We start from the raw sequence: 9,441 nt of genomic DNA, 5'->3' as shown, positions 1-9,441 counted from the left end.
TCCGAAATTAAAGGAAAAACTTGCTGAGACTAAGATTTGAATACGTAAACACAGTCTCCTATTTCTGTACATATCTTTGCCTCCTGAAACTGAGGAGGTCTTGGGGGCTTATTAGTAGGTTTCCTGAAAGTGGCCTCAGCCTGCATGGACTACCCCAAAATACCTAGAAATAAGTGAATCAAATATCCCCAGCTGATCTGGAATGAGAACAAATGGCATCAGATGCACCAAATGTAATTGCTACTCAAAGTTTCAATATTAAGAATACTTGGAAATTCAGAGGTTCTGAAAGTAGGTGTCATCCACCACAAATCTTTATTTCAGTATTTTATCTTGAGAAATAACCATTTAATTGTGGGGGATTTTAAAGCTGTTTGCTCTTTCACATCCATTATAGAATTCCTGTGACAAGATGTGAGGGAGAACAGGTAAATCAGCACAGCAAGAAACAATTCCAAAGCATCCAGATTCCAGTGAGAAATGTTTCAGGTTAGTTTCTCTTTGGTAAACAAGTAGTAATACTCTGAATCTACCATGAATAACATGGTTAAACTAATTTTTATTTTTTGCCTCTCAGGTTTGTTAATTTGGTTCTCTGGATTATTTTCAGTTTAGATGTGTACAGTTTGATATCCAGAAAGGCTGAGTGTCACCAGCAGAAAGTAGGATGTGAAGCACTTCACAGTTTTCATCTTTGTTTATTTTTGGATGTCACCATCTTTCCATTTCACTTAAGATGGCACCCAGCAGAATTCCTATTCTTTTAGGAGTTTTGAAAAGTTTGCTGATGCTCCAACGTCCTGTTTTCTAACATTATGACCGTTGAAGGTCCCTTCCAACTCTAACTATTCTATGATTCTATGATTATAAATGAAACCTGTTCTGAAAACTCGAAAAGCAATGAGACAGTTGATGTTCACAACTGTGCTTAGAAAAAGACATTTTAGAGACATGTGTCACTCTCAAAACCACAGCGAGCAATGCTTTATCTGCAGTTGGCGGAAAAATGAGATTATTTTATATGACTGCCAGTGTTATGCCATTCCACCCCTAGATGCAGTCTATTGGCTTGGCTTATCTAGTCTGATTATGCCCTATCACAATCATAAAGATATCACATTTACAACACGTGCATGCCACCACTTGAAAGCATACACACTGATGTCAGGAATCATCTATGGAATGGTTATTGCCATAAAACTGAGCTTATTCCCACTCCTCAATTACAAAGATTGTTGTAGAAAGTACTTTCAAAAAGTAGTCTATGAGTCAGCTCTACTTTCACAGTGACTCTGAATATCTGAAGCCAGTAATTGAAGAAAAAATTAAATTTCTGACGAAATTTACTTTACATGTGAAGTTTAGTGTTTTTATTCAGCGTATCTTTGATTTCCAGAGCTATCTTTATTAAAAGCTGCTCAGACAAATACCAAAACCTAGCATTGCAGGATAAATCATATTGGGCACAGATGAGTAATGCACAAGGATTAAAACAAATTTGCCACTGTTCCAAGCACTGAGGATGAATCCTGGTCTGACTGAACTTGCAAGTAACAGGCCCCTGGATTTCAATGAGATAATAATTTGATCCATGCGATTACTTCTGTCTCTTTCTTTGATATTGCTGTAATTGCCTCTTCTTCTTTAATCCAAAACAACTGAGATAGAAAGGAAAAGCCACATATGTTTTTGTAAGAAAAGGGCAATGCATAATGTTAAAAAAATGTTGCATCAAAGGTGCAACCATTTAAAATGCAAAACAGATACTAGAGAGGTGACAAATTCAAGTTCTTAGTGGTTTTATTTAAGATCTTTCAAGTATTCATTTGCCAGGAATACTTGTTTAATTTTTTTTATGTATTCAGTTAGTCATATTCAGTTCTCTTTTATGTCCACTTCTCATGAATCATTTGACAGATGGACTTCTACAAGCACATCCCTTTGGGGAAAGTAAATTTTAAGTCATAATAAGAACATAAGACCTGCCATACTGGATCAGAGCAAAGGTCTATCCAGTCCATAGCCTGATTCTGGCAGTAGCCAAGAGCAGTATATTAGATTTTAATGGTAATGGCTTTGATCTTTCCGTGAGTATTAAGTTGGTGACTAAAGCAGAAAACAAAAAGAGATCCCAAGAGCAGAGTACTCCAAAACTCAGAAGAAACAGCAAGTGAAACCATTTCTCCCAGTGCCTGAAATGCAGCTCAAGGTCCCTGTCTCACAAGGAGCAGGTATCAGGCTGATCGGCCGCAGAGTCGCTACCCTCGCTGGGAGCGCTGGAGTCCATGAAACTTAGACATAGCATTGTGTACCAGCGGCGTTTATTTGTTTTGTTCTCTTGCCCAGCTAGATACAACCGCTTTGGGGTACTGTGGCCGGTTTTTCTGTTGCAAAGTGGAAGTATGTAATTAAACTCTAGCAACATGAATGAAACACAGAGGGAAGAGAAATGTCTGGAGGAGGGAAGAATGCAGAGCAGGCACCAGAATGTCAGCGCGGGTACGGTTTGAATGCTAACAGTAGTTCTACCAAAGGGATAGTTTGGGTTTAGAAATTTGAGCTTGCACATAGGACATTGGCAATATCTAAAACCTGCTCTGCTCTCATTTACAGGCTAAGAGGCCCGTTTGTTCCAGGGAGATTGTAGTTAAAAGCTCTCAGGGTTTAGCTCATCTTTTTAATTGCTGCTGTCTCAATTAAATTGCATCTGTGTTAACAACAGCCCTCCTGGAGACCCAACAGGAACTTGGAAACATTGTGAGTAAATTAAATAGTTGTGTAAATTATAAAGTTTACATCTACTGGTTTTTGCATTAAAAACTACATACAGAGCACATACTTTTTGTAACCTTCCTGCTTTAGGAAATCTTAGAAAAAAGGTTTTCAACCTGCCAAAAATCTACAAGGATCACTGATAATTTGTTGATCAGCATCAGGTTCATTAAATCTATGCACTTCATTATCTGGTTAATTCAGAAGCAGGTTTGTAATCAGTGATGAAATGTTTAAGATTCTTATGCTCTGGCCTCCACAACCTCCTGCAGCTCATTAGAAAAGCTAATCAGATTGAATTTTCCACCGTGCTGTTTATTGTAGCCCTAATGAAAGACAATCACTTTAAAATTACACATTGGCAGGTAATTTTTAAAAGCCAGAAGTCATGGAAGCTTTGTTCTCCCTGGGCTCGTTGTCTCTCTTTAGTACAGGGAGGTAAGTAACAGTGATCTCTGTGAGAATTTGGAGGGCTATTTTGCAACATTGAATGCAATGTAAAAGCTCAAAAATATTTTTGTTTCTACCATGTTTATTGTCACCTGGGAGGCCTTTCAGAGATCATCAGTAATGTGTGGTGAGCTTGTTTTAAAACACTAGGACAACTTTTTAGTCCTTGTGTTTCACAGAGCAGTTATAAACTCTGCTGTGCTGGAACTTTCTGAACTAAGTTACTAGTAAAGTCTGAAGGAAAACTATGACACTGTTTAGTGAAGAAGAACCAGAAATGAAGGTGATCTAAAATATAGAGTATTCTCACATTTTTAATAGCTGAATTTCTGTGAATTATAAGAATAAGTGACAGCAGAAGTTGATAATTATCTCTTGTACTAGCAATACTCCCGCCACTTTGTTTTTCTGAAGGGTAGCTGAATTAGGGAATGTGGCAGGGACAGCCAACGTGAGTGTGAAACACTGTTATTCCTCCTATTTTAGAAAAGATCCTTTCAGTAGAATGTCAAGAACTATGGACCGGGAGCCAGATCCAAGGTGGTAAAACAATTCCTCTGGCCCACTCGCTGCTGCTCTCTCCATCGCGTGGACAGAAGTCCGCTTGTGGTTCAATTGTCGTGTCTGTTAATCTCTTCTCTTAGTACATGAAAGGATGGGCTGTCCTGTGGCTGGACAGGCACTCATGCTGAAGGCATTTGTCCCCTGTCACGTAACCAGAAGCGAACCCATTATATAATGGAGGATGCTAGCGTTTTGGCTGGGGCCACGCTTTTGGTCATATGGTGGGGGAATAAGTGATATAAGGAATGACTTTCTTTAGTGATTTATCGTAAGAAGAGCCCAGTCTAAACCTTCCCTTCCAAACGACGTTCATCGTGTCTTTGCCTACAGGCCGTAAGGGGTGAAGACATATCCATAGCACACCATGAAGAAGGTGCATGCCTAATACAGATTAATCTTTTTGTCAGCCAGCATGCTCTAAATGTGCCTGCCTTGGGCTGGATCTTACTTTTTGGGTCTGTTTTCTTGTCACAGGCCTAACTCTGAATATGGAGCAGGTTGCTAATACAGCCCTGCTTCCTCCTTCTGTGTGGATGTGACGGCTTGAATAGCAAGCACCAGTTGGGCTTGGGTCATAAGAACTAAATGTACTGTGCAGGGAAGGTCAGGGGTAAAAGTCACGGCAAAATATGTCCCCTTCCAGCGGATGACACTCCTGCTTTTCATTGGTTAGAAAAATGTTAGAGGGTTTGAAAACCTGAAATCTAATAAAACTAGACTTGGCTTAACGTGCTATTTAAACAAGATTTTCCAGACTGGAAGCCGATATTAGATGTGCGTAAATTAAAGGGGGGTATGAAGACAACTCGTAATCAGCGGTCCGGTCCCGGCGCGGGGTTACCGCAGAGCGGGGGGTTACCGCAGAGCGGGGGGTTACCGCAGAGCGGGGGTTACCGCAGAGTGGGGGTGCCGCAGAGCCCGCAGAGCGGGGGTTACCGCAGAGCGGGGGTTACCGCAGAGCGGGGGTTACCGCAGAGCCCGCAGAGCGGGGGGTTACCGCAGAGCGGGGGTTACCGCAGAGCGGGGGTGCCGCAGAGCACACAGAGCGGGGTGTTACCGCAGAGCGGGGGGTTACCGCAGAGCCCGCAGAGCGGGGGGTTACCGCAGAGCGGGGGGTTACCGCAGAGCGGGGGTTACCGCAGAGCGGGGGTGCCGCAGAGCCCGCAGAGCGGGGGTTACCGCAGAGCGGGGGTTACCGCAGAGCGGGGGTTACCGCAGAGCGGGGGTGCCGCAGAGCGGGGGTGCCGCAGAGCGGGGGTGCCGCAGAGCGAGGTTACCCCTGCGCGCCGCTCGGCGCCCGTTCCCTGGGCTCTGCCGCCCCCTGCCGGGCGCAGCGGCGGGCCCGCGCTCCGGCCCGGGCGGGTGTGCTGCCGCCGCTCAGGTTTCCTTTTCTTTTCTTTTGTTCTCGCTACAGAAGGCTAGCAAATGAGCGAATGGAGGAGATGCGGTGTCTTCTAAGCGCAGAGCGGATCGGCTACCTCGGAGCAGGGGGTGCTGGCCCACTCCCAAGACATCTAGCAGGGAGAAAGCGAGGCAGCGCTGTGCCAGCGGTAAGGTTGACGTTCCTGTACCTCCCCGTGGAATTAGCCAGGGCTCACAAATAAAAAAAAAGATTTTAAAAAACATATTCTAAGTTACCGATGGCTCTTTAGGTACTTGCACAGGCAGGCCAGAAGTCAGAGCAGTTCCTGGACACTGGTAATGTGTACAATGTCATCTACCCACAGCTGGCCCAGCATCTGGGAGGTACAAATCGGTTTATCCACAGAAACTGGTAGTACCTGTCGCCTTACATCTGCAAAATCCCCTTCTCACCAAAGAGATTCGTTTTTGAGTTAGCCACGGAACTGAATACAATGCAAGGGCAAAATAACTTCAGTAAGGTTTTACAAGTTTGTGGCTAAACAGTGGTTTTAAAAGCAAACACTGAAAAATACAAAAAATAGCTTGTTTTAAGTAAGTCTTTATTGCAATTAAGCAATCATCTCCACCATCCATATTTTCAAAAACCAGAAACTAAACAAATTTGTATCTTAAGACAAAAAATTAAATATGTACAGAAACCAGCAATGCTATGAAAACCAATAAACCTTCCACTGGTCTAAAGAAATAATCATCTTAAGATTCTGTAAGTATTTGAATATTCACTTCTGTTACAACATATATAATTCAGCTGTGAGCCCCCCTTTACAGCATTTATTATAGTCAGAACCAATCATAAACTAGAAATAACGCAAGTATGTATGTGGGGGGGGAATTAAGTTATCAAGTAAAATAGTATAACCTTTCAAGCAAACAAATCTATACGGGGAAAATGTTTTAATTGGTTACAGAAGACAACATTTTTATCATAAAGTGCATAAAAGGTGACTCATTCTGGATGTAACTTGGTGTACAGGGACTTAAGCATATGGGTGGAGTTGCTGCAAAATTGGATACCTGCTAGCTGAACAGAAATCTTCCTTTTAAAATATGTATTAAGGAAAACTTTTTCTTTGTTATATAATAATCCTTATAGGGTACAAAGATATTTAATTCATGTCTTAGCAGAAAAAAATATTTCAGGCAGTCACTCCTCTGTGCAGTATCAATTAAGACATACATATTTATGGTACAAATGTCTGTATTTAGATCTAGAGATAGAAAAGAATTGGTGCATTAATCCTACACTGTAGAATTCAAAGAAAAAAACTACTTAGTTTAACTGGAAGAGGATATCATTCACTTTTTTTGTTTTCTAAATACAAGTATGCACTATAGACATATAGTACACATTTGTGTGAGGACAATTGAAGTAAATGGAAGTTTTGTTTATTTTGGTTTTGTTGTTTGTTTTTTGTTTTTTTTTTTAATTCAAGAATACAGACTTCCTAGTTTCTTCCAGATAAAATTAAATTTAGTTAGAACAACTGCATGAGGTTTTGTTTTGTTTTGTTTTTTCATCTTGGTTGAAAATACTCCTATCTTCCATAATACTAAACTCTCAGATAATCTGTCAGGGTACTTCCAGTGTTGGAGATGCCAGGAGTCTCCCTCTTTCTCCACTGATATACACAGCAGTTGTATCCCTTTGGAAGATCCTCCAGCGTGGACTCGCACTGATGGTCAGCTGATAAGCAAAACATCCACTGATGGGCTCCACTTGAACATCAAATGGAGCACGAGGTGGTTCTGCAGGTGGGGTAACAAATCTCACTGTTGCTGAATTTTGTGCCTGCTTTTCTTGGTTAATGTGCCATTTCACATCCTCCAAGCCGTGCTTTCACTTCCCGTGCTAAGCATTGGGTTGCAAGCTTTGGAAAGTAGACCAGTAAACTGCTGCCTTGGCTGCATCACAGTCTCTTTCATTAAGGTACACAACATGCAAATAATTGCTGCTTGACATCCAAGTGACCTCTGATGCTCCTAAGTTTCAAACATTTTGGGGCTATTTGGAAGTCTTTCCCTACTAGGATAGTACGCTGTCTCTTACCTGAATTTGCTTTTTCTGTTACACTTCAAACTAAAATTCAGTCAGACTTATTCTTTTTTAAATCCAAGTCTTCAATCAGTGCTTGAGTGTCTGGGCTGAATCGCACATCCTAGCAATATAAACTACATTTGATATCTACATAAGCGTTAGATCTGTGCCTCCTCCCACACAGCTAGCAGAAGTGAAGGCTCCTGGCCAATAACAACACTTCTTACAAATTGTTTGCTTAGAGTGAGATTTCTTGGGTGAGGTCCTGCTGCATGATTAAGGGGACTCTCTGAGTCTCCTAGTCTGTCAGCCAACATAATGACAGATTCCTTTGTCAAGACCATCTCTCCTCCATTGCTAACACTCTGCTGCAAAAATTCACTTTGTGATCTGCATTCTGCAGAAAATCACTTGGCGCTGAAGACACAGCTGTCATCGTGTCATCCCTTGAAACTTGTGTCACACTAGAGAGGACCTGTCCTCCCTTGCCATCAGTCAGCTCTCCCTCAGAGAAACCATCCCCATCCAGGTCTCAAAAGATGTAAGCCCTAATCTCCAGTAGTCAGAGGAAGCTCTACTTCAGGGTGCTTACTACGACCATCAAAAGGGTTATAGCTATGTCAAGCTAAGAATACTCTAAATTTTGGAGGTTGTTGTCTTAGAGACTCTAGGATTGAGGAACACTTGTCTGTTACTGATTTCTCTCTCTCATTTAGTGTCCTCATCGGAAAAGCTTTTAAAAAAAAAAAAAAAAAAAGCTCATCTGAAAGCTTTAAAATGCTTGTCATTAAAAGATCTAAGAAACTGAAGAAACAAGAAAATCTGTATAAAAACTTAAATTTGTTGGCAATTTTACAGGAGTATAGGACAGAGGATTGTCAACAACAAATACACTAAGCATTTATTCATTTTTTAAAATCCATTTTAGCTTTAACAACTTCAAGTGAGAGACATATAATTATTTAAAGCATTAATTATTTTTATCATTTTTTTTAATCTTAGTTGCTGCTGGAGATGAGCTTTGCCCATGGATTACAGGTAGATCACTTTAATGTGTTTTGCATGAATTAGAAGAATTTTGAAATCTGAGTTCTGTCTATATTCTGCAAACCAGCATATCCAAGGAATCCTGAATGTAGGGAGTGTCCTGTTGGACCAGAGCAGACGTCCATCTAGCCCGGTGCTCTCTCACTGTCCATGGCAGTAGGTGATGCGCTGTTTAGGAACCAGCATGCAAGCCCTCAGTCTATTCATCTCGTACTCCCAAGCATCCATCGTTATGACTAGGCATCAATTAGAGATGTTAGATGATGATTCCATGCCTGCTCTATTTTTCCTCTGTTTATAGACCTGTTACCTAGTTTGACTGGTTTCTTTTTGAACCTGCTGACTATTGCCTTTACTATGGCCTGTGGTAGGGAGTTCCAGGCACTAATTACCTGCTGTGAAAAAAGGTACTGACTTTTGGCTGTTAGTAATGCCTGATTAGCCTCACTGTGTGCACCTTTGTTCTAGTACTGTAAGATCTGATAAATAACAACTTTGTATTCACCTTAGCCACTGCCTTTGTGACCAAGGCTTATAAAATCATATCTTTTCTCAGCCTTCTCTGCAGGTGCAAGAGCCCCAGCTATTTTAGTCTCTCTTAATATGGCACTATTCCACCCTCTTGATCGTTGCCTGCCCTTCTCTTTACCTTTCCTAATTCTGTTGTATTCTTTTTGAGGTCTATAGACCTGTCCCTCTTGTAAGCAAGATGTGGGGGTACCAAGGTTTCGTACAGCAATGAAAATATTCTTACTCTTTCCTCCTCCCCTTCTATTTTCATGAGTCTTTTCTTTCAGGTGGCTATTTCATAACAGTAAATAAGCAAGGAGATTTTTTTTTTTCCCCTAAACTTTTCGAGGGCTGGGCTGGGTTGTGGCTCACCTGTTCAGAAAGTCTGTTTACATGATGTCTTTCTTCTTATGTTCCTTAAAACAGTGGAAATCTGATAGAAAGTTATCTTTGGGAGTGGGCAGGCATAAATGTAGTGTCCAGTCCCTTGATTATATTGCAAGGTAAGCACTAAAACCTGTATTCTGGATGCTCTTAATTGTCAAGTAAAATAATAGATACAACCTGGAAACCACACACACAAAAAAAAAAAGGTTAAAAAAATGCAGAACCATCTGCAAAACTCAGTATAACTAATG

The sequence above is a fragment of the Chlamydotis macqueenii genome, chromosome 17 (assembly GCF_036417535.1).
Source record: "Chlamydotis macqueenii isolate bChlMac1 chromosome 17, bChlMac1.mat, whole genome shotgun sequence".
Taxonomy (NCBI): domain Eukaryota; kingdom Metazoa; phylum Chordata; class Aves; order Otidiformes; family Otididae; genus Chlamydotis; species Chlamydotis macqueenii.
This window is presented reverse-complemented; position numbering follows the sequence as displayed.